Consider the following 25314-nt stretch of genomic DNA (forward strand, 5'->3'; position numbering starts at 1 on the left):
AATTTGAACATTTTCTCTCTATCATTTGTTTATTTGGGAGAAAGTTTTGTTAATTTTGCTGATTTTTGCAAAGAACGAACTTCTTGTTTCATTGATTCTTGTTTATTTTCTTTGTTTATACTTTGTTGACTTTAGCTCTCAATTAGATTATTTCCGGACATCTACTCCTCCTGTGTGAGTTAGCTTCTCTTTGTTCTAGAGGCTTCAGGTGCTCTATAACTTGTTAGTATGAGAGTTTTTCAACTTCTTTACATAGGAATTTAGTGCTATGAACTTTTCTCTTAACACTGCTTGAATTGTGTTCCATAAGTTTGGGTATGTTATATGGTCATTCAAACTGAATTTTAGTAAGTCTTTTATTTCTTTATGTTTTCCTTGATCTATTGGTAATTCTGGTGGGCATTGTTCACTTTCATGTGTTTGGGGGATTTCAGAAATTAGTGTTGCTGTTAAACTCTAACATTTTTATTTTTATTGATTCTACATTATTTTCTACTACCCTCCCTGTGTTTTCTTGCAATAACAGCCATAAGAAGATGGACACTTTCTTCCTTAGTGTGTGGACTGTGGTAGGCAGAGTTGAATGAGACATGTGTGTAATATGTCAAGTTGAGACCAAGTCTAAGGACCTTAGTAAGCCTGATGCTAAAAAGGCGAGATTCAAAGGTATCAAAGCCCAGCCTAATGATTGACAATCAGAAGCAGTCTCAGGCTAGCATTCACTGCAGTCAGTGGGAAGAGCATGCTCCTGAATGACTGAACTTGGCTTGAGCAGACTGAAGAAGTGCTCATCACTCAGGGATGAGGCTCCTCCTAGGGCCAATGACCATTGATATCTCACATATCAGAAGTATCCTCCTCAATGGCCTCATGTGTTCAGGCCCTGGTTCACATCAGCAGACCATCACTGGTCATCAAGGACAGGTCCAAGAATGGCCCTTAAAACAGGCTATTTCTTCTTTCCAAAGGGGCCTTAAGAAGAACACAAGGGCTTAGATCAAATCAATGAAGGGCATCTACTGGGCTGAACTTTTGTGCCGACAATTTCAAAACATACCTCCTAGACACTGTTTGTGGCATTGGTAAGCAATGGTTCTTTGTCTAAACCAAAGGTGGAGCTTTGCTCTCTCGAGAACTGGGTCAATGATGACAAACCAATGTCATGAAGAGAGATGATGACATAAAAAATCAAGCACAAGAGGGTTGACCTATAGGCCTAGGCTAAATCATGGGGGGCAATGGTGAGCCTGGACTACCTGAGGCCTACATGGGCCAGTGTGCTGGCCAAAATTCCCATGCCATCTTTCCCCATCAGAGACCCCTAATTGGTCAAGGAGCATGACTATAGGAGAATACTGAGTGCTCCCTCAAATAGTACCTTGTGTCAAAACATTGCTCTTGAACAAGTCTCCCTGTCCAAAACCCTGCTCATCATCTCTTCTGCCTTTCAGTGACCTTGGATGCTGTCTTGGAGCACATGCCACCACACCTTTTTCCAGGTAAGTGAAAATATGATCCCATCTGCCTTGATCCTTCCAGGCCCTGTTCCTTCACCTGTTCTTATTTCTGATACTCTAAGAAAAGATACTTAAGTTTGAAGCCCAGCATCTAGTGTTGAGCTTGATTCCTACAATGTAAAACCCCGTAGGGCTCGGTGTTTAGAATAGCACTCCAAATGAACAGTATTGGAAAATTTTAAAGGACATGGACATGAGAAACTGATCCAGGCCATCAGATAGATCACAAGGGGGAATCAAAATGGTGAGTCCTACTTTGGTTACCATGACACCTAGAGAAAAACTTGAAGTTTACTTCCATGTCTAATGTTTCCATTGTGGCTGATAATCCTGATTGGGACCAGCAAATAAGACATGCTAATCAGCTTTGGCAGTGACTATTGAAGTTAATGTCCTGCTATAAAGGACTTGAGAAATGAATAGCCATTTGGCAAGTCCAGGACCCATGGGGATCCAGAGATCTTTTCCACCGCTAATTGCACACAGGTATAACTCAAATATCAAAGGGCCCTAGTCATCTTTAAACTTACCTCCTCTATATGTGATTTACTGAACTTGACCTACCTTTCCAGCATGACAAAAAGTGAGACAATTCTGGATGCTTTATCAGGACAGATGGTCTGTTCATCTTGCTGGAGCCAGAAAGGTAGCCTCATTTTGAGAAGTCCATAGCACCCAACATAGGTGGTGACTCTCAACCCCATGCATAAACAAAATCCCTGAAGACATGGCCTTAAAAATTCTGCCTAGGACTAGGAATATCACCAAAGACACAAAACAGGCTAGACCCAGCACAATCTCTGGCAGTGTGATAACAACCCTAATAGGATGGATAATTACTTTTTTATTGTGTGAATGATGGTAGGCAGAGTTTAATGAGACACACATGTAGCATGTCAAGCTGAGGCCAGGTCTGCGGCCTTGGTAGGGCTGACACTGGAAAGGCAAGGTTCCAAGGTATCAAAACCTAGGCGAATGATTGAAAATTGGCAGCACTCTCAGGCTAGCAATCAGAACAGTCAGCGGGAAGAGCATGCTCCAGAATGACTGAACTTGCCTTGGGCAGGCTGAAGAAGTGCCCATCACTCAGGGCTGTGTTCATCCTCAGGCCAAGGACCATTGATATCTCATGTGCTACAAATATCCTCCTCCATGGCTTCATGTTTCCAGGCCCTTGTCCACATCAGCAGACCTTCCCTGGTCATCAATGGCAGATCAAAGGACGACCCTTAAAACTGGCTATTTCTTCTTTTCCAAAGGGGCCATTAAGAAGAACACAAGGGCTTCTGATCAAATCAATGAAGGGCATCTTTTGGGCTGAACCTTTGTGCCGACTATGTCAAGACATACCTCCTAGACGCTGTTTGTGTCACTGGTAAGCAATGGTGCTTTGTCTAAACCAATGGTGGAGCTTTGCTCTCTCAAGGACTGGGTCAATGATGAGAAACCATGTCATGAAGAGAGATGATGACATAAAAATCAAGCACCAGAGGGTTACGCTGAGGCCCAGGCTAAAGGATAGGGGTAATGGGGAGGTCTGGACTACTTGAGGCCTACGTGGGTCAGTGTGCAGGCCAAAATACCCATGCTATCTTTCCCCATCAGAGACCCCTAATTGGTCCAGGGGCATGACTTTAGGAGAACACTGAGTGCTTCCTCAAATGGCACCTCATGTCAAACATTGCTCTTGAACAAGTCTCTATGTCCAAAATCCTGCTCATGTTCCCATCATCTCTTCTGCCTTTCAGTGACGGGGGAATGCTGTCTTAGAGCACATGACACCACACCTTTCTTCAGGTAATTAGAAGATGAGCCCATCCGCCTTGATCCCTCCAGGCCCTGTTCGTTTACCTGTTCTTCTTACTGATACTCTAAGAAAAGATACTCAAGTTAGAAGCCCAGCATCCAGTGTTGAGCTTGATTTCTAGAATGTGAAACCCCCTTAGGGCTCAGTGTTTACAATGGCATTCCAAATGGACAGCCTTGGAAAATTCCAAAGGACATGTACATGAACTACCGAACTGAGCTCTCAAAATAGGTCACAAGGGGGAATCAAAAATGGTGGCTCCTTCTATGGTTCCCATGATACCTAGAGAAGCAATTGAAGTTTACTTCCATGCCTAACGTTTTCATTGTGACTGATAATCCTGATTGGCACCAGCAGATAAAACATTCTAGTCAGCTTTGGCAGTGGCATTTGCAGGTAATGCCCTGCCATAATGGACTTGAGAAATGAATAGCCATTAGGCAAGTCCAGGACCGCTGGGGAATCAGAGATCTTTTCTAGTTCTAATTGCACACAGAGAGAACTCAAATATCAAAGGGCACCTAGGCATCCTCAACTTTGTATCCTCTAAGTTTGAATTACTGAACTAGACCTAACTTTCCAGCATGACAAAAATGGAGACAATTCTGGATGCTCTATCAGGACAGATGGTCTCTTCATCTAGCTGAAGCCAGACAGGCAGCCTCATTTTGAGAAGTTCATAGTACATGGCAGAGGCGGTGCCTATCATCCCATGAATAGACAAAATCCCTGAAAACATGGCCTTGAAAATTATGTGTAGGAATAGGAATATCCCCAGAGAAGCAGAGCAGGCTAGATCCAGCACAATCTCTGGCCATGTGATAACAATCATAACATGATGGATATTCTCTTACTTAGTGTGTGGACAGTGGTAGGCAGAGTTGAATGAGACAAACATGTAGCATGTGAAGATGAGACCAAGTCTAATACCTTAGTAGGCCTGATGCTGGAAAGGCAAGATTCAAAAGTATCAAAGCCCTGCCTAATGATTGACAATCGGCAGCAGTCTCAGGCTAGCAGTCACTGCAGTCAGTGGGAAGAGCATGATTCTGAATGACTGAATTTGGTTTGGGCAGGCTGAAGAAGTGCCCATCACTCAGGGCTGGGACTCCTCCTTGGTCAATGACCATTGATATCTCAAGTACCACAAGTGGTCCGCCTCCATGGCATCATGCTTTTAGGCTCTTGTCCACTTCAGCAGACCTTCCCTGGTCATCAAGAGGAAGTCCACGGATGGCCCTTAAAACAGGCTGTTTCTTCTTTCCTAAAGAGGCCATTAAGAAGAAAACAAGGGCTTCTGATTAAATCAATGCAGAGCATCTATCGGGCTGAACCTTTTTGCCAACAATGTCAAGACATACCCCCAGACATTGTTCGCATCACTGGTAAGAAAAGGTGCTTTATCAAAACCCCAAGTGGAGCTTTGCTTGCTCAAGAACTGGGTCAATGATTACAAACCATGTCATGAAGAGGTATGATGCCATAAAAATTATGCACCAGAGGGTCAAGCTGAGGCTCAGGCTAAAGGATGGGGGCAATTGGGAGCCTGGTGTACCTGAGGGCTACTTTAGGCAGTGTGCAGGCCAAAATCCTATTGCCTTCTTTCCCTATCAGAGACCCCTATTTAGTCCAGGGGCATGATTTAGGAGAAGACTGAGTGCTCCTTCAAATGACACCTCATATCAAATATTGCTCTTTAGTGAGTCTCTGTGTCCAAAACCCTTTTCATGTGCCCATCATCTCTTCTGCCTTTTAGTGATCAGGGATGCCATCTTGGAGCACATGACAGAACACTTTCCTTCAGGTAAGTGGAAAGATGAGCCCATATGTCTTGATCCCTCCAGAACCTGTTCCTATTTCTGATATTCTAAGAAAAGGTGCTTAAGTTTGAATCCCAGCATCCACTGTTGGGCTTGATTCCTAAAATGTGAAACCCTTTAGGACTCAGTTTCCAGAATGGCACTCCAAATGGACAGACAGCCTTGGAAAATTAGTGAAATTGAGCTAGCATTCCAGCAAGACAAAATGGCAGTAAACTGTAGATTCTCTCTCAGGACAGATGGTCTCCTCATGGCACTGGAGCCAGGCTGGTGGCCTCATTTTAAGAAGTTCATAGGACACAGCAGAGGCAGTGTCTATAATACCCATGCATAGACTAAATCCCTGGAGACACATCCTTAAAAATTCTGCCTAGGACTAGAAATATCCCCAGAGATTCAGAGCAGGCTAGACCCAGTACAATCTCTGGCCGTGAGATAGCAACTGTATTTAAATGGATATTTCTTCTTTTGTGTGGACTGGGGTAGGCAGAGTTGAAAGAGACACGTGTTTAAACATGTCAAGTGGAGCCAGGTCTAAGACCTTAGTAGGCCTGATGCTGGAAAGGTAAGATTCCAAGGTATTAAAGCCTTGACAATAGGCAGCACTCTCGGGCTAGCAATCAGAGCAGTCAGGAGGAAGATCATGTTCCTGAATGATGAACTTGGCTTGGGCAGGCTGAAAAAGTGCCCATCACTCAGGGTAGGGGCTCCTCCTGGGGCTAATGACCATTGATATCTCACGTGCAACAAGTGTCCATCTCCATGGCTTCATGTTTTCTGGCCTTTGTCCACATCAGTAGACCTTCCCTGCTCATCAATGGCAGGTCCAAGAATGACCCTTAAGCAATGGTGCTTTGTCTAAATCAAAGGTGGAGCATTGCTCTATTGAGAACTGGGTCAATGATGACAAACAAATGTCATGAAGAGAGATGATGACATAAAAATCAAGCAACAGAGGGATGAACTGAGGCCCAGGCTAAAGGATGGGGGCAATGGGAGTCCTGGACTACCTGAGGCCTACGTGGGCCTGTGGGCTGGCCTAAATCCCCATGCCATCTTTCCCCATCAGAGACCCCTAATAATTCCAGGGGCATGACTGTAGGAGAACACTGAGTGCGCCCTCAAATGGCACCTAATGTCAAACATTGCCCTTGAGTGAGTCTTTATGTCCAAAACCCTGCTTGCTCACTTTCCCATCATCTCTTCTGCCTTTTAGTGACTGGGGATGCCATCATGGAGCACACATGACCACGACTCTCTTCAGGTAAGTGGAAAGATGAGCCCATCTTCCTTGACCACTCCAAGCCCTGTTCCTTCAGCTGTTCTTATTGCTGATACTCTAAGAAAAGATAATCAAGTTTTAAGCCCAAAATCCATTGTGGGGCTTGATACCTAGGATGTGAAACCCTTTAGGCCTCTGTGTCCAGAACGGCATTCCAAATGGACAGCCTTGGAAAATTCCAAAGGTCATGCACATGAACTACTGATTCAGGGCCTCAGAATAGGTCACAAAAGGGATTCATAATGGTAAGTCCTTCTAGGTTTCCTATGATACCTAGAGCAGAACATGAAGTTTACTTCCATGCTGAATGTTTTCATTGTGGCTGATAATCCTGATTGGGACCGGCAGAGAAAGATGTTCTAGTCAGTTTGGCAGTGGCTTTCTAAGTTAATGACTTGCCATAATGGACTTCAGGAATGAATAGCCATTTGGCAGGTCCAGGACACCTTGTGGGTCTAAAGTTCTTTTCCAGTACTAATTGCTTGCAGGGATAACTCAAATACCAAAGGGCACTTAGGCATCCTCAACCTTACCTCTTCTATGTGTGATTTAGTGAATATGACCTACCTTCCAGCAAGACTAAAAGGAGACAATTCTGGATGCTCTATCAGGACAGTTGGTCTCTTCATGGCATGGAAGCCAGGCAGGCAGCCTAATTCAGAAGTTTGTAGCACACAACAGAGGATATACCTATCAGCCCCATTCATAGGCAAAATCCCTGAATCAATTGTCTTGAAAATTCTGCCTATGACTAGGAATATCCCCAGAGATGCAGAGCAGGCAAGACCTAACTCTGGCTTTGAATGGGCAATAAGAATTCTATGTTGTGTTCTGTTTGCCTGCAGGTGGCATTTTTTCTTTAGACAGCTGGGTTAAAGGAACAATTGGATTGAAGTTATTAAGAAATGATAGTCCATAAAGTCTGAAAAGATGTGTTCAGGGGTAAGGAAAGGACACTTCTAGTGTTCATTTGTTGTAATATGGATTTTTGTGGGCATTGAATCTTTTTTAGCAGAGAGAGAGATGAAGGTCTGCAGGCAGCCTACTTCTTGTGTGACTTTCTACTGCTGCACAAGTCTTCAGTGGCCTAACAACTTTGGTCCATTCCTTGTCTTCTCTTTTTTCTTTCAGTGACCTGAGCTGCATCTTGTATCCCACCACATAATATCTTTCAGGTAACTGGAAGATAAGACCTATGGCTTGCATTCAGAGAGGCCCAAGATGCTTCTCCATTTTTTATAATCTCTGTCTTGTTCTCCTGACATTCAAATGATACTACCCATGCTAACTATGCTTTCTGCACATACTCCATCACTTGTGCCTATGGTTCAAAAATTAGTGATCCAAATTATTTTGCTTGAGTAAATTCCAAGAGACATGCACGTAAGCTTCTGATCAGATACAAAAGTGGATTATGCATAGCTCTAATCAGGAGTTGCCAGGTTGGCAGCCTTAGAGCATTCTGAGGATACCAATATCACTTCTCAAGCCAGTTGGATATATAGCTAACTAAAAAGTTCTGATATTGGACTGTTGCTCTTGATATCCTTGACTCTGAGTCCTTCACTTGTGACTTAGTGATCCTGCTATAAACTTTCATGTAGCCCACTTTCTGGTAAGAGAACACATCATAGCACTTGTGACTTAGTGATTGCTCTACAAACCTTCAGGTAGCACACTCTGGTAGAAGAATACATCAGAGCAGTCATATACTTTGAGACCTCAATGCTACGAGGCAGAATAAAATGAGCAAAGCAAGATGCAGAGTCATTGAAAGACATTCTTGTATGGTGAAACATCAGCTAACTAGTACTAGCAGTGACCCAAATTTTGCATCACTTTTCTTACTGAGAACAGAGCTGCTGACACTTTCATCTAGTAAATATGTAACAAATAGGAACAATGGAATATGGAATCAAAAGCAGAGCAAGGAACTGGGATATACACTGACAGTTATACTAGCATTTCAAAAATAATGTCCTCCGGTTAGGTAAATATAATAGAAGATATTTCAACTTCTGATACTATTGGTGTTGAGTATTTTTAAGGAAATTTCTTTTATTTTGTATTATCTTAGAGATCTAAGACTGGAAAATTCATTTCAGAAAATACAGGTAAGTAACTATAAACTTTAGAGACTCTATGTATTGTGCCATATTCAACTTTCTGAGGTCTATGTATCCTTTGGAGTCCTACTGGAGATTACTGTTCTGATGTTTTTAAAATTTTATCCAAAAATTCATTACTGAATATTTGTTGTTTCTGTATTCTCCTTTTCATTTTAACTATTTTCTATATTATGTAAAAGATATAAAATGAAGGATTATTTTAGAAATTTATATTGGCTAATAATCATGATTAATTTCTTGCAAAACAATATCACACTGTATATTTTGATTATTTACTAGAGTTTCAGAATAGAGACCCATTACTTATAAGGAGTCTGTGTTCATACTATAATATTCTTCGCTTCTAGTTTATTCAGTGGAGGCTGACATGAGTTCACTATTCTTTTTCCAATATGGAAATATATATCTGATTTTTCATATAGCTTCTCTATGTCTTATAACTCATAGATATAAGACAATTGCATGGATTCTGGAATTTTAAAGAACATCTTTTCTCTATTAGTAATTGCTGCTTGGATCTTGTAAATTTACTCAACTGTAGAAATTCAGTATATGTGCCTTTATACAAGTATTCCATATTTCAATAGAAAGTAAAATATACCAACAGTATAGTGCATATTGGTTAAGGTATTTCATGAGAATGTTGTCTTGTGCATCGTATTTTACATGGTGCATAATGACTGATGTGCTCAAAAGTGGACAAATATTCATAAGGAAATCAATGATTTAATATATAATTCTTGGGTAGTGCAATAGTTTGAATAGGAATAGCCCCATAAACACGTGTGTTTGAATGATTGGCCACCATGGAGTGGCACTATTAGGAGATATGAGCTTGTCGAAGTATGTGTGCCCTTGTTGGAAGAAGTGTGTCACTGAGGAGTGACACATTTTAGGGTCTCAGATGGTCAAGCTATGCCTAGTGTGGTGTTGCAAGGAGCTGCTTGTTAGTCCCGGCTGCCCAGAACTAAGATAATCACATAGAAACTGTATTATATAATTACTGTGAATAGTTTGATATTAATTGTATTCAGTACTTGAGTGAATACTTGATTTAAAAAAACATATAAATACATATATAATTGATTAAAGAAATATAAATACCTTTAGTATAGAAATAAAACATGACCAAATTCTTATGAAGATGAATATATCTATCAGTGATCTTGGGAAAGTTCTATGGGAATATAGACACAGTATCTAAAGAAATTATGTTAAGATCATTATAACTACTATTATTTTTGAAATGGATTTGTTTGTTTTTTTCTTTTGCCATTTATTTCTTTGTTGGGTAGAATAGCAGTGGTCACATCATTTTCAGGAATAGAAATCAGCAGATTCTTTTGTCATTACAAGTGATAAGGTCGTCATGGAATTAGTGCATACTTTTTTTTTTCCTCATGGTTTATTTTTTTTATATTTAAAAATTTCCATCTCCTTACCTCCTCCTCCCCCCTCCCTTCCCTCCTCCTCCCCCTTCCCTCCCCTCCTTCTCCCCCTTCCCTCCCCTCCCCTCCACCCATACCTCCCCTCCCTCCCTCTCAAGGCCAGGGAGCCATCAGGGTTCCCCACTCTATGCTAAGACCAAGGTCCTCCCAACTCCCCCAGGTCCAGGAAGGTGATCGACCAAGCTGAGAAGGCTCCCAAAGAGCCCGTCCATAAAGAACAATCAGAGCCCAGAGCCATTGTCCTTTGCTTCTCAGTCAGCCCCCGCTGTTGGCCACATTCAGAGAGACGGGTTTGGTCGCATGATCCATCAGTCCCATTCCAACTGGAGTTGGTGATCTCCCATTAGTTCTGTCCCACCGTCTCCATGAGTGAACGCACCCCTCTCGTTCCTGACTTTCTCCCTCATGTTCTCGCTCCTTCTGCTCCTCATCAGGACCTTGGGAGCTCAGTCCAGTGCTCCAATGTGGGGCTCAGTCACCTTCCCCATCTGTCGCCAGCTGGAGGTTCCCTCACGGTCCTGACTTTCTTTCTCATATTCTCTCTCCTTCTGCTCCTCATCAGGACCTTGGGAGCTCAGTCCGGTGCTCCAATGTGGGGCTCTGTCATTTTCTTCATCTATAGTCAGGTGGAGGTTCTATGGTGATATGCAAGAAATTCATCAGTATGGCTATAGGAACTGGCCTTTTCAGGCTCCCTCTCCTCAGCTGCCCAAGGAACTAACTGGGGGCGTCTCCCTGGAAACCTGGGAACCCCTCTAGGGTCAAGTCTCTTGACAACCCTCAGGTAGCTCCTTAAATTAAGATATATGCTTCCCTGCTCCCATATCCACCCTTCCTATATCCCAAGCACCCCATTCCTCTGAACTCCCCCCCGTTCTCCCCTTCACACTTTTCTCTCCCCATCTTCCCTTGGCCCAGTCTCGCCCAACCCTCAAGTTCCCAATTTTGCCTGGTGATCGTGTCTACTTCCAATATCCAGGAGGATTACTATATCTTTTTTTGGGAGTTCACCTTCTTATTATCTTCTCAAGGATCCCAAATTTATAGGCTCGATGTCCTTTAATTATGGCTAGAAACCGAATATGAGTGAGTACATCCCATGTTCATCTTTATGGGTCTGGGTTACCTCACTCAGAATAGTGTTTTCTATTTCCATCCATTTGCCTGCAAAATTCAAGATGTCATTGTTTTTACCGCTGAGTAGTATTCTAGCATGTATATATTCCACAGTTTCTTCATCCATTCTTCCACTGAAGGGCATCTAGGTTGTTTCCAGGATCTGGCTATTACAAATAATGCTGCTATGAACATAGATGAGCATATGCTTTTGTTGTATGATTGGGCATCTCTTGGGTAGATTCCCAATAGTGGAATTGCTGGGTCCTGGGGTGGGTTGATCCCGAATTTCCTGAGAAACCGCCACACTGCTTTCCAAAGTGGTTGCACAAGTGTGCATTCCCACCAGCAATGGATGAGTGTACCCCTTATCCCACAACCTCTCCAGCAAAGGTTATTATTGGTGTTTTGGATTTTAGCCAATCTGACAGGTGTAAGATGATATCTCAAAGTTGTTTTGATTTGCATTTCCCTGATAGCTAGGGAGGTTGAGCATGACCTTAAGTGTCTTTTGGCCATTCGAACTTCTTCTGTTGAGAATTCTCTGTTCAGTTCAGCGCCCCATTTTTTAATTGGGTTAATTGGCATTTTACCGTCTAGTCTCTTGAGTTCCTTATATATTTTAGAGGTCAGACCTTTGTCAGTTGCAGGGTTGGTGAAGATCTTTTCCCAGTCAGTAGGCTGCCTTTGTGTCTTAGTGACAATGTCCTTTGCTTTACAGAAGCTGCTCAACTTCAGGAGGTCCCATTTATTCAATGTTGCCCTTAATGTCTGTGCAGCTGGGGTTATGCGCAGGAAACGGTTCCCTGTGCCCATTTGTTGTAGAGTACTTCCCACTTTCTCCTCTATCAAGCTCAATGTGTTCAGATTAATATTGAGGTCTTTAATCCATTTGGACTTGAGTTTTGTGCATGGTGATAGATATGGATCTACTTTCATTCTTCTACAGGTTGACATCCAGTTATGCCAGCACCATTTGTTGAAGATGCCCTCTTTCTTCCATTGTGTACTTTTGGCTCCTTTATCAAAAATCAGGTGTTCATAGGTTTGTGGTTTAAGATCCGGGTCTTCTATACGATTCCATTGGTCAACTTCTCTGTTTTTATGCCAATACCAAGCTGTTTTCAATACTGTAGCTTTGTAATAGAGTTTGAAGTCAGGGATGGTAATGCCTCCAGAAGTACCTTTATTGTATAAGATTTTTTTGGCTATCCTGGGTTTCTTGTTTTTCCATATAAAGTTGATTATTGTCCTCTCAATCTCTGTGAAGAATTTTAATGGGACCTTGATTGGGATTGCATTGAATCTATAGATTGCTTTTGGTAGAATTGCCATTTTTACTATGTTGATCCTCCCAATCTATGAGCAGGGGAGATCCTTCCATTTTCTGGTATCCTCTTCAATTTCTTTCTTCAAAGACTTAAAGTTCTTGTCAAATAAATCCTTCACTTCCTTGGTTAGAGATACTCCCAGATATCTTATGCTATTTGTGGCTATTGTGAAAGGTGATACTTCTCTGATTTCCCTCTCTGCTTCCTTATCCTTTGTGTATAGGAGGGCGACTGATTTTTGGAGTTGATCTTGTAACCAGCCACGTTACTGAAGGAATTTATCAGCTGCAGGAGTTCTTTGGTGGAGTTTTTGGGGTCGCTTATGTATACTATCATATCATCTGCAAATAATGAAAGTTTAACTTCTTCCTTTCCAAATTGAATCCCCTTGATTCCCTTATGTTGTCTTATTGCTATTGCTAGAACTTCAAGCACTATATTGAAGAGATAAGGAGAGAGTGGACATCCTTGTCGTGTTCCTGAATTTAGTGGGATAGCCTTGAGTTTCTCTCCGTTTAATTTGATGTTAGCTGTCTGCTTGCTGTAAATAGCTTTTATTATATTTAGGAATGACCCTTGTATCCCTAATCTCTCCAAAACTTTTATCATAAAAGGGTGCTGAATTTTGTCAAATGCTTTTTCAGCATCTAATGAGATGACCATATGGTTTTTTTCCTTCAGTTTATTTATATGATGGACTACATTGATAGATTTTCGTATGTTGAACCAGCCCTGCATCTCTGGGATGAAGCCTACTTGATCGTAGTGGATAATTTTTCTAATGTGTTCTTGGATTCGGTTTGCCAGTATTTTATTGAGAATTTTTGCGTCAATGTTCATGAGTGAGATTGGCCTGTAATTCTCTTTCTTGGTTGAGTCTTTGTGTGGTTTAGGTATCAGGGTAACTGTAGCTTTATAGAAGGAATTTGGCAGTGACTCTTGTGTTTCTATATTATGAAATACCTTAAGGAGTATAGGTATTAGGTCTTCTTGGAAGTTCTGGTAGAATTCCGCATTGAAACCATCTGGTCCTGGGCTCTTTTTGGTAGGGAGGTTTCTGATAACAGTTTCTAATTCTTCGCGACTAACAGGACGATTTAAAGCATTTACCTGGTCCTGGTTTAACTTTGGTATATGGTATTTATCTAAAAAACTGTCCATTTCTTTTACATTTTCCAATTTTGTGGCATACAGGCTTTTGTAGTAAGATCTAATGTTTCTCTGAATTTCCTCTGTGTCTGTGGTTATGTCCCCCTTTTCATTTCTGATCTTATTAATTTGCGTGTTCTCCCTCTGCCGTTTGATTAGTTTGGCTAAGGGTTTGTCAATCTTGTTGATTTTCTCCAAGAACCAGCTTCTTGTTTCATTGATTCTTTGGATTGTTTTCTGTGTTTCGATTTTGTTGATTTCTGCCCTCAGTTTGATTATTTCCAGTCTACTACTTCTCCTAGGTGAGTCTGCTTCTTTTTTTTCCAGAGCTTTCAGGTGTGCTGTTAAGTCACCAATGAGTGCTTTCTCCGTTTTCTTTAAGTGGGCACTTAGTGCTATGAACTTTCCTCTTAGCACTGCTTTCATTGTGTCCCATAGGTTTGAGTATGTTGTGTCTTTGTTTTCATTAAATTCAAGAAAGACTTTAATTTCTTTCTTTATTTCTTCCTTGACCCAGGTGTGGGTCAGTAGTTGACTGTTCAGTTTCCATGAGTTTGTGGGCTTTCTGGGGGTAGCATTGTTGTTGAATTCTAATTTTAATCCATGGTGATCCAATAAGACACAGGTGGTTACTAATATTTTTTTGTAACTGTGGAAGTTTGCTTTGTTACCAAGTATATGGTCAATTTTCGAAAAGGTTCCATGAGCCGCAGAGAAGAAGGTATATTCTTTCCTATTTGGGTGGAATGTTCTATAGATGTCTGTTAAGTCCATTTGGTTCATTACCTCCATTAAGTCTTTCAATTCTCTGTTAGGTTTCTGTCTGATTGACCTGTCCATTGGTGAGAGAGGAGTGTTGAAGTCTCCAACTATTAGTGTGTGTGGTTTGATGGCTGCCTTGAGTTCTAGAAGTGTTTCTTTTACATAAGTGGGAGCTTTTATATTAGGGGCATAGATATTCAGGATTGAGACTTCATTCTGATGGATTTTTCCTGTTATGAGTATAAAGTGTCCCTTTCCATCTCTTCTGATTGATTTTAGTTTGAAGTCAACTTTGTTGGAAATTAGAATGGCCACACCCGCTTGTTTCTTAGGGCCATTTGCTTGATAAACCTTTTCCCAACCCTTTACTCTGAGTAGATGTCTGTCTTTGTGGTTGAGGTGTGTTTCTTGTAAACAGCAAAATGTTGGATTCTGTTTTCGTATCCAGTCTCTTAGCCTGTGCCTTTTTATAGGTGAATTGAGTCCATTGATATTAAGTGATATTAATGACCAGTGGTTGTTAACTTCAGTCATTTTTAGTAGTAGAGTTTGTGTGTTTCCCTTCTTCTAGTTGTGCTGGTGAAGGGTCGCTAGATGCCTGAGTTATTGTGGGCGTTGTTGGACTCCTTGGTTTATGATTTTCCTTCTATTACTTTCTGCAAGGCTGGATTTGTGGCTGCGTATTGTTTAAATCTGTTTTTGTCCTGGAATATCTTGTTTTCTCCATCAATGGTGAATGCAAGCTTTGCTGGGTATAATAGTCTAGGCTTGCATCCATGTTCCCTTAGTGTCTGTAGCACATCTATCCAAGCTCTTCTGGCTTTCATGGTTTCCATTGAGAAATCAGGTGTAATTCTGATAGGTTTCCCTTTATATGTTACTTGACCTTTTTCCTTTGCAGCTCTTAATATCTGTTCTTTATTCTGTATGTTTTGTGTTTTGATTATTATATGGCATGGGGATGCTTTCTTTTGATCCAGTCTATTTGGTGTTCTGTAGGCTTCTTGTACCTTCATAGGAACATCCTTCTTTAGGTTGGGGAAGTTTTCTTCTATAATTTTGTTGAATATGTTTTCTGGGCCTTTGAGTTGTAATTCTTCTCCTTCTTCTACCCCAATTATTCTTAGGTTTGGTCTTTTCATGGTGTCCCAGATTTCCTGAATGTTTTGTGTTAAGAATTTGTTAGATTTGTTTAGTTCTTTAATCTGTGAGTTTATTTCCTCTATAGTATCTTCAGAGTCCGAGATTCTTTCTTCCATCTCTTGTATTCGGTTGGAAATACTTTCTCTGAAGTTTCTGTTCGTTTACTCAGAGTTTCCATTTCCAGTCGTCCCTCAGATTGTGCTTTCTTCAATACCTCCATTTCATTTATCAGGTCTTGTACTGTTTCCCTTACCTGTTTGATTGCTTTTTCTTGTTTTTCTTGTTTTTCTTGGGTATCTTTGAGAGATTTATTTATTTAGTCTACCTTTTTGTTTGTCATCTACATTTCTTTATGGCAGTTTTTTACCTCCTGTTTAAGGTCCTCTATTATTTTCATAAAGTACTGTTTAAGGTCGGTTTCTTCGATATCTTCTGGGGTAGGGTGTTCAATTCTTGTTGTTTCCGGATGTCTGGCTTGTGGTGATGTCATGTTGCCTTTCATGTTGTTGGAGGAGCTCCTGCTTTGGCGCCTGCCCATCTCTTCCTTCAAAGGGAGCCCGGAGGCGTTTGGTGTCCTAGACCAATCTTTGCTGTGACTGAAACTGGTTGGATCTCCCCAGTACCAGAGGAGGACCTATTCCTTGCGACACAATCTGAAGGAACCCGCACCCCTCTGCAGGAATCCTCAGACCTGCCTGGAGGCCCGTGTCTGACCCCTTTGGGTGGATGGCCTTAGAACTGGAGCAGGACACCCCAAAGAATGATGGATCCTCTGGCAGACTGTCAGGTCCCCTTGCAGGCCAAGCAGCTCTCAGACAAAGGCCTACCTTGCTCCGGGCAGTCAAATGAAGGAGGGGACCTCCCACCGGCCTGGGTGCACTCAATTCCAGGTCCCCAGAGCCCAAACAGGCTGAGCTGTGGGATTTTGTGGCCCCAAAGACAGGAGGATGAGGCAGGGGGAAGGGGGGAGGATTCTGGGTGCCGATAACAGTTTTCTGAGGATGCTGATTGACTCAAAGATAAAGCCTCTAAGGTCCAGATAAGTGGTCGTCTTGACAACTGTGATGCTTCCTGAACATGACTACCACTCTAGCATTTTAAAGGAAGACAGTTACAAAGCAGACAGGCTTTGATCTCCTAAATTTTGAGAGAAGAGCAATTTGTTGTATGCAAAACATGTCCAGCTCTTTGCTTCAATATTCTGCCTCTAAACAGCACTGTACTAAAAACCCTCGAGTGTACATTGAATTGAAGTTATTTAATGTTACATGCCTGAAAGAAAGACTCAAAAGAGGTGGAAGCAGTGAATTCATTACAGAAAATCTCAATGATACTCTGTTGAATTGGACATAACTACAATGGGACGAAAGCAAGAGGAGATGGCAGGAATTGTGTCCTTCTTGGCTGCAAAATTTGGAGAGCTTTTGGATTCCTGTTTCTTTCCCAATTTGGGCAGGAATACCTGATAATTTCCCATATTGTGAGAATTATTCCTTTTCCCTTTGTTGTTTCTGAATATATCATACTCCCTGGATGGTTTATTGTTGGGAGCAGTGAGACCCCAGATCCTGAATTTCTTGTAATCCCCTGATCTGTGTGCCTACATGAGACCTTCAGGAGTTCTTGATGGCAGAAGAGTGGTTTCTGGTGGGTTTGTCTGGAGTGTGGCTATCTCTATATAATCTTCCCCTGAACACAATAAAGGGGTAATTTGGGGGAATTCAAGAGAGAGTTGCTGTCTCTCTGTCTGTATGTGTTTCTGTATTTTAACCTCCTGAACCTTGCCCGAATCTTGTGAAATGGGTGCCAGCACACCAAAAGCAGATATGGGGGTGTGGTGCACAGCAGTTTATCAATTTTACATACCAATTGTATCTCATACTCCATTGACCATATCCAGTTTATTTTCAAATCTGGATATTCTCAGCAATCAAACCTTATTATCATAATTTCTTATTCAAAAAGGAGAGAACTTTTTGATAAAGTCCAATTAAAATCTGTCTTTTTATCAGCCTGTTCTGTGATTGGGACCTTCACATTGATTATATTGTTTCAAATTATTTGTAAACTGAGAGATTCACATGGAGTATAGTTGGCACATAGATACAATTCCAACATCCATCAAGCATTTCACTTCCATCCAGGCCTCCAAACCAGTCATCTGGGGAAACAAATGGGAAGCATTTCCACAAGGAGCATAAATAATGCATCAGACACCTGAAGTTTTCAAGTGTAACAGTGGTGAAGGCAAGCACTGCTAAAAACAACCAATTGCCATCTCATAGAAAATGATTCAGAGATAAGTTGCATATAACACAGAGACATGATGAAAGGAAATCCTTATTTTACACAAAAGTTCCAGGAAATGGCTAGATCACCAACATCATACTTGGGCAGGGAATCAAATGGACAATACCTCCTGCTCTAGAAATTACATACACCATTCCAAAACAGAAGTTAGAAAGAGAATTTATGATTATCATCCAAGAGTTTAGTTATTGTTGCTATTTTCTATATGTCAGAGAAGTAAGTATTGCACATGTCACATATTCAAAGGTATTACCATTCTTGAGATTAAGTGGCAATGCCCCAGGTCCAGATAGTGTCTGCTTTTTGATGGATCTCTCTCTTTCATCTTTCATTCCATAATTACGTTTCTGTGCTAGGGTGAGAAACATTTTCACATGATGAACCAGAACATGATGCACATCAAGGGAACTGTTTGCTCAGCCATGTCTTCTTTAAAATATTAAATCAACATCAGAGTTACTCTCAGGCCTCATTCTTCTTAAAGCAGATACAATGTGCTAGGAGATGTGGAATAGAAATTATCAGGACAAATGAGTATGAAAAGTATGTGCCATGACCTCCCCATGCTACTGTATATCTGCCTCTAGTATACCAAAGGGAAAACTATTGTCTCCACTTAGGTTATTGTCTAAAGGACAGAGACTTGCAGCTTTAGTAGGAACAATCAGGAAAAAAGGTATCATTGTCAGGCAAGCCAAAATATGGGAAGGATGAAACAAGTTAATGTTGGTTGGAAAGGTTGGTTATGCTAGGTAGTCTGCATAATATAGCTGTCAAGGCAGACAGGGTTGTGTGGAAAACTTAGCATCCCGCTCCATCTACAGATAACTTTAATTTTTTACTGTTACAGGATAGAATCCTGTAGGTCTTCTTATTCTTCATGCAGAAAAGGTAAGCACCGATTCCCTATCTCTTGACTCAATTTTTGCTAAAAATGGGATTTCTAAAAGTCAACATCTTGGACTTCATGATTAAACAAACTATAATTTAAGATGATACTCTCTTTACCATTATGTTTCTGCCCTTGTCCTCAAGTCTATCACTACTCATTCCTTTCCTATACTAGGTTTCTTAGAGGGGAATTACTTTCTCCAGCTAGTGAAATATTCTTGACTATATTTTCTTTCTCTATGCCTTAGTAATCTTGATCTAATTCTCAACCATTAGGCAACAGGAAACAAATTGAGATGGTGTATTAGGATAGGTATTCTATTCATGGAACCATGAGCTCAGCATCATTTATTTTTTAATTTCAAATTTTTCTTTTATTAATCAGTGATATATTGGTAATATCTATTCAATTTTAATTATTGTTGGTCAATATTTTTAAACTCACCCATCTTTCAAGTAGTTTGATATCATTTATGGATATAGTTTTAATCATAATTGTTTACTCTCTGAGTGTACAGGTCATAATTTTCAGTTTTGATGAGGAAAGTCTTCTAGAGTAAACATCTCATATTAATAGCAATTAATATTGACTTATGTGACTGTGGACTTAGTCAGAACTTTTTTGATGGGGATGCTATTATGTCCTATAAAAACAATGATATTACAAGATAATACAAAGCTCACATAAAATTTTTCCAAATTCAATAAATTAGTACTGTGCCTAATAATTCTAACAAATTGTATATTCAGCAGCCAATAAACCACAGCAGAATTAATTAGCAAAAAAAACATTGCTGCCATCATAGATATGATACTTTGGAATTTTTATGGTGCAACAAGGTCATTTTTATTAAAAGTCAGGAACTCCATCTAGGACATTCTGATTTTTATTTTCCTCACATATTTTCCACAGGGTGGATATTTGGGCTCTAGTGCAGGCTGTCTTCAACCTATTTAGACAAATATGGATACAGTCCAGGATAAATTCACTGGATTACATTCTAATGAAAAGTTTATACTCTTCAGAGCTACAGGCTTGGGAACTCAATAGAAAGTTTGTCACCAGACTGCAGCCCTGTCAAAAGTTGCTAGGTAGAAACTGAAATATTTTTCTTCATGGAAGTCTGAGTTGTTTGTGGAATAAAAACTGATGTTCTAGGTAATGATGTGTGTATTTCCCTGTTTCATGGAGATGCCCTTTGGATTCTTGGCAGCAGTAATTTGTTGTTGCTTCGGGGTACTGGAAGACTGCTTCAGCAATGTAGAGCATTTGCAGGAGGCTTGAGCTTGAGAAGGAGTTGAGGCAGGACTTCAGAACTGAATAGGAAATCCTCTCCACTATAACCTGTCATCAGGGTTTTTCATCCACAACTTCTCCAGTATAAGCTGTCTCAGTGTTTTTGATCTTGGCCATTCTGATTTGTGTAAGATAGAATTAGTAGGCCTGATGCTGAAAAGGCAAGATTCAAAGGTATCAAAGCCCTGCCTAATGATTGACAATAGGCAGCAGTCTCAGGCTAGCAATTACTGCAGTCAGTGGGAAGAGCATGCTCCTGAATGATGAACTTGGCTTGGGAAGGTGGAAGAAGTGCCCATCACTCAGGGATGTGGCTCCTCCTCTGGACAATGACCATTGATATCTCATGTGCCACAAGTATCCTCCTTCATGCAATCATGATTTCAGGCTCTTGTCCACATCTGCAGACCTTCCATGATCATCAAGGGCAGGTCCAAGGATGGCCATTAAAACAGGCTGTTTCTTCTATTCCAAAGGGGCCGTTAAGAAGAATACAAGGGCTTCTGATCAAATCAATGCAGAGCATCTATTATGCTGAATATTTGTGCCAACAATGTCAAGACATACCACTTAGACGCTGTGTGCATCGCTGGTAAGCAATGGTTCTTTGTATAAACCCCAGGTGGAGCTTTGCTCTCTTGAGAACTGGGTCAATGATGAGAAACCATGTCATGAAGAGAGATGATGACATAAAAATTATGCATCAGAGGGTTAAGCTGAGGCCTGGGCTAAAGGATGTGGACAATAGGGGCCCTGGTTTTCCTGGGGCCTACTTGGGCCAGTGTGCAGGCCAAAATCCTCATGCCTTCTTTCTCCATCAGAGACAATTATTTGGTCTAGAAGCACGACTTCAGGAAAACACTGAGTGCTTCCTCAAATGGCACCTCATTTCAAACATTGCTCTTGAGTGAGTCCCTATGCCCAAAACCCTGCTCATGTTTCCATCATCCCTTCTGCCTTTCAGTGACCTGGGATTCAGTCTTGGAGCACACATCACCACACCTTTCTTCAGGTAAGTAGAAAAATGAGCCTATCAGTCTTGATTCCCCCCCATCCCTGTTCCATCACATGTGCATATTTCTGATACTCTAAGGAAGAACTCAAGTTTGAAGCCCAGGATCCAGTGTTGGACTTGATTCCTAGAATGTGAAACCCCTAAGGGCTCTGTGTCCAGAATGTCATTCTAAATGGACAGCCTTGGAAAATTCCAAAGGACATGGACATGAGCAACCAATCCAGGCCCTCAGAATAGGTCACAAGGGGTAATCAAAATAGTGGTTCCTTCTATGGTTCCAATGACACCTAGAGAAGAACTTGAAGTTCACTTCCATGCATAAAGTTTTCATTGTGGCTGATAATCCTGATTGGGACCAGCAGAGAAAAACATTCTAGTCAGCTTTGGCAGTGGCTTTTGATGTTGATACCCTGCCATAATGGACTTGAGGAATGAATAGCCATATGGGAAGTCCAGGACCTATGGGGTCCAGTGATATTTTTCAGCTCTAATTGCACACAGGGATAACTTGAATATCAAAAGGCACCTAGACATCCTCAAAATTACCTCCTCTATATGTGATTTAGTGAACATGACCTACCTTTCCAACATGACAAAAAGTTAGACAATTCTGGATGCTCTATCAGGACAGATGGTCTCTTCATCTTGCTGGAGACAGGCAGGTAGCCTCATTTTGAGAAGTTCAAAGAACACAGCAGAGATGGTGACTCTCAGCCCCATGCATAGATGAAATATCTGAAGACATGGCCTTGCAAATTCTGCTTAGGAATAAGAATATCCCCAGAGACGCAGAGCAGGCTAAACCCAGCACAATCTCTGGAAGTGTGGTAAAAACCTTAAGAGGGGGGACACTTTCTTCCTTAGTGTTGTGGACGGTGGTCGGCACAGTTGAATGAGACAAATATGTAGCATGTAAAGTTGAGACCAATTCAAAGAACTTAGTAGCCCTGATGCTGGAAAGGCAATATCAAAAGGTATCAAAGCCCTGCCTAATGATTGACAATCGGCATCAGTCACAGGCTAGCAGTCACTACAGTCAGCGGGAAGAGCATGATTCTGAATGATTAAACTTGGCATGGGAAGGTTGAAGAAGTGCCTACCACTCAGGGCTGGGGCTCCTCTTCAGGCCAATGACCATTGATATCACATGTGCCACAAGTATCCTCCTTCATGGAATCATATTTCAGGCCCTTGTCCACATCAGGAGACCTTCCCTGGTAATCAAGTGCAGGTCCAAGGATGGCCCTCAAAATAGGCTGTTTCTTCTTTCCCAAAGGGGCCGTTAACAAGAACAAGGGCTTCTGATCAAATCAATGCAGAGCATCTATTATGCTGAATATTTGTGCCAACAATGTCAAGACATACCTCCTAGATACTGTGTGCATCACTGGTAAGCAATGGTGCTTTGTCTAAACCCCAGGTGGAGCTTTGCTCTCTTGAGAACTGGGTCAATGATGAGAAACCATGTCATGAAGAGAGATGATGACATAAAAATTATGCATCAGAGGGTTAAGCTGAGGCCCAGACTAAAGGATGTGGACAATGGGGGGCCTAGTCTACCTGGGGCCTGCTTGGGCCAGTGTGCAGGCCAAAATCCTCATACCTTCTTTCTCCATCAGAGACAATTATTTGGTCTAGAAGCACGACTTTAGGAGAACACTGAGTGCTTCCTCAAATGGCACTTCGTGTCAAATATTGCTCTTGAGTGAGTCCCTATGTCCAAAACCCTGCTCACGTTCCCATCATCCCTTCTTCCTTTCAGTGATCTGGGCTGCAGTCTTGGAGCACACATCACCACACCTTTCTTCAGGTAAGTGGAAATATGAGCCCATCTGCCTTGATCCCTCTAGGCCCTGTTTTTTTTTACCAATTAATATTGCTGATACTCCAAGAAAAGATACTCAAGTTAGAAGCCCAGGATCCATTGTGGGGCTTGATTCCTAAAATGTGAAACCCTTTAGGCCTCTCTGTCCAGAATGGCATTCCAAATGGACAGCCTTGGAAAATTCCAAAAGTCATGGACATGAGCTACTGATCTGGGGCCTGAGAATATGTCACAAGTTCGCGTCATAATGGTAGGTCCTTCTAGGGTACACATGACACCTTAAGAAGAACTTGAAGTTTACTTCCATGCTCAGTGTTTACATTGTGGATGATAATCTTGATTGGCATCCGCAGAAAAAAAACATTCTATTATGCTTTTGCACTGGCTTTCAAAGTTAATAATTTGCCATCATGGACTTCAGGAATGCATAGCCATTTGGCAGGTCCAGGACACCCTGGGGGTCCAAAGTTCCTTTCCAGCTCTGTAGTAAGGAACTGCGGGCAGGCTTGCTTCTCATCCCACCCAGCTCCCGCATGGCTAGCTTATGCCCCAAAATAACAACATAAATTGTATTCATTTAAACACTGCCTGGCCCATAAGTTTCAGCCTCTTATTATCTAATTCTCAACAGTTTAACTAACCCATATCTAATAATCTGTGTAACACCATGAATGCTGTCTTACCAGGAAAGATTCAGCATGTCTGACCTGGTGGCTGGCTTCATGGTGACTGTCCCAGAAAGGAGAGGCAGGGCAATTGTCTGAGCCATCTACCTCACTTCCTTCTTCCTATTCTGTCTAGTCCACACACGTAAGGGCTGGACTATTAAATCAGCCAAGGCAGTTTCTTTATTAACAAATAAAATCAACATAAACAGAAGACTCTCCCACATCACAGCTCTAATTGCACACAGGTATAACTCGAATATCAAAGGGCAACTAGGCATCCTCAACCGTACCTCCTCTACATGTGATTTAGTGAACGTGACCTACCTTTCCAGCAAGACTAAAAGTGAGATAATTCTGGATGCTCTATCAGCACAGATGGTCTCTTCATGGCACTGGAGCCCGGCAGGCAGCTGTCATTTGTTCTTTAGGCTGCTGGGATAAAGGAACAAATGGATTGAAGTATATTAAGAAATGGTAGTCCATGCAGTCTGAAAAGATATGTTCAGGGGTAAGGTAAGGACATTTCTAGTGTTCATTTGTTATAATATGGATTCTTCTGGGCATTGAACCTTTTTAGCAGAGAGAGATGAAGGTCTGCAGGCAGCCTACTTCTTGTGTGACTTTCTACTGTTGCGCAAGTATCCAATGGCCTAACAACATTGGTCAGTTCCTTGTCTTCTCTTTTTTTCTTTCAGTGATATGAGCTGCCTCTTGGACCCCACCACATAATATCTTTCAGGTAACTGGAAGATAAGACCTATGGCTTGCATTCAGATAGGCCCAAGATGCTCCTCCATCTTTTAGAATCTCTGTCTTGTTCTCCTGACATTCAAATCATACTACCAATTCTAGCTGTGCTTTCTGCACGTACTCTATCACATGTGCCTATGGTTCTGGAATTAGCGATCCAAATTATTTTGCTTGGGTAAATTCCAAGAAATATGGACATAAGCTTCTGATCCAGTACAAAAGGGGATTATGCATAGCTCTAATTAGGATTTGCCAGGTTGGCAGCCTTAGAGCATTCTGAGGATACCAATATCACTTCTCAAGCCAGTTGGATATATGGCTAACTAAAAAGTTCTGGTGTTGGGCTGTTGCTCTGGCTACACTTGACTATGAGCCCTTCATTTGTGACTTAGTGATCCCGCTATAAACCTTCATGTAGCCCATTTTCTAGGAAGAGAATACATCATAGCACTTGTGACTTAGTGATCACTCTACAAAGCTTCACGTAGCACACTTTCTGATAGAATACATCATAGCACTTGTGACTTAGTGATTGCTCTACAAACCTTCAGGTAGCACACTCTGGTAGAAGAATACATGACAGCAGTCATATCCTTTGAGACCTCAATGCTATGAGGCAGAATAAAATTATCAAAGCAAGATGCAGAGTCATTGAAAGACATTCTTTTATGGTGACACATCAGCTAACTAGTACTAGCAGTTAAATAAATGAGTAGTAGGGTGAGTGGGGCCATTTGTGCTTTCTTTACCCTTGCTAATAATTACTGTGCATGCTAGGCCTTTTGCAGTTCAGGATCCAGGGGCTGGAGATCTTTCTGTTCAAAGGAATTGTTCATTGATTACATGATCTAGGGCATAAGGAAACAAATCTCAAAACTTTGTAGAGATGCACCTTCTCCCTGGCTACCTTTCACATTGCCAGCAGGTACCTTGTTCGGAGAACAAGCAAATTGTCTACTGCACAATCATGCCCTTCTTTCAAAACTGAGTACACAAACTTACCCAGGTTTTGCCTGGCTATGAAAACAATCATCTTTTTAAAAATGACTTATCT

The 25314-nt window shown here is 41.4% G+C and overlaps 6 non-coding genes across 6 annotated transcripts; all 6 read left to right on the plus strand.

Annotated features, from left to right (window-relative positions):
• The first annotated feature begins 1137 nt into the window (after positions 1 to 1137).
• Positions 1138 to 1218, plus strand: LOC119803113. The gene has a single exon (XR_005283530.1). It is a non-coding gene; the product is annotated as a small nucleolar RNA SNORD115 (small nucleolar RNA).
• A 1729-nt stretch (positions 1219 to 2947) lies between these two features.
• Positions 2948 to 3025, plus strand: LOC119803177. Its single transcript, XR_005283584.1, has one exon. It is a non-coding gene; the product is annotated as a small nucleolar RNA SNORD115 (small nucleolar RNA).
• A 1739-nt stretch (positions 3026 to 4764) lies between these two features.
• Positions 4765 to 4842, plus strand: LOC119803207. Its single transcript, XR_005283612.1, has one exon. It is a non-coding gene; the product is annotated as a small nucleolar RNA SNORD115 (small nucleolar RNA).
• A 1196-nt stretch (positions 4843 to 6038) lies between these two features.
• LOC119803197 lies at positions 6039 to 6117 on the plus strand. The gene has a single exon (XR_005283603.1). It is a non-coding gene; the product is annotated as a small nucleolar RNA SNORD115 (small nucleolar RNA).
• A 14532-nt stretch (positions 6118 to 20649) lies between these two features.
• Positions 20650 to 20727, plus strand: LOC119803185. Its single transcript, XR_005283592.1, has one exon. It is a non-coding gene; the product is annotated as a small nucleolar RNA SNORD115 (small nucleolar RNA).
• Positions 20728 to 22462: 1735 nt separating this feature from the next.
• On the plus strand, positions 22463 to 22540 carry LOC119803178. Its single transcript, XR_005283585.1, has one exon. It is a non-coding gene; the product is annotated as a small nucleolar RNA SNORD115 (small nucleolar RNA).
• The last annotated feature ends 2774 nt before the right edge of the window (positions 22541 to 25314 follow it).

This window comes from Arvicola amphibius, chromosome 12, assembly GCF_903992535.2.
Source record: "Arvicola amphibius chromosome 12, mArvAmp1.2, whole genome shotgun sequence".
NCBI classification, from domain to species: Eukaryota; Metazoa; Chordata; class Mammalia; order Rodentia; family Cricetidae; genus Arvicola; species Arvicola amphibius.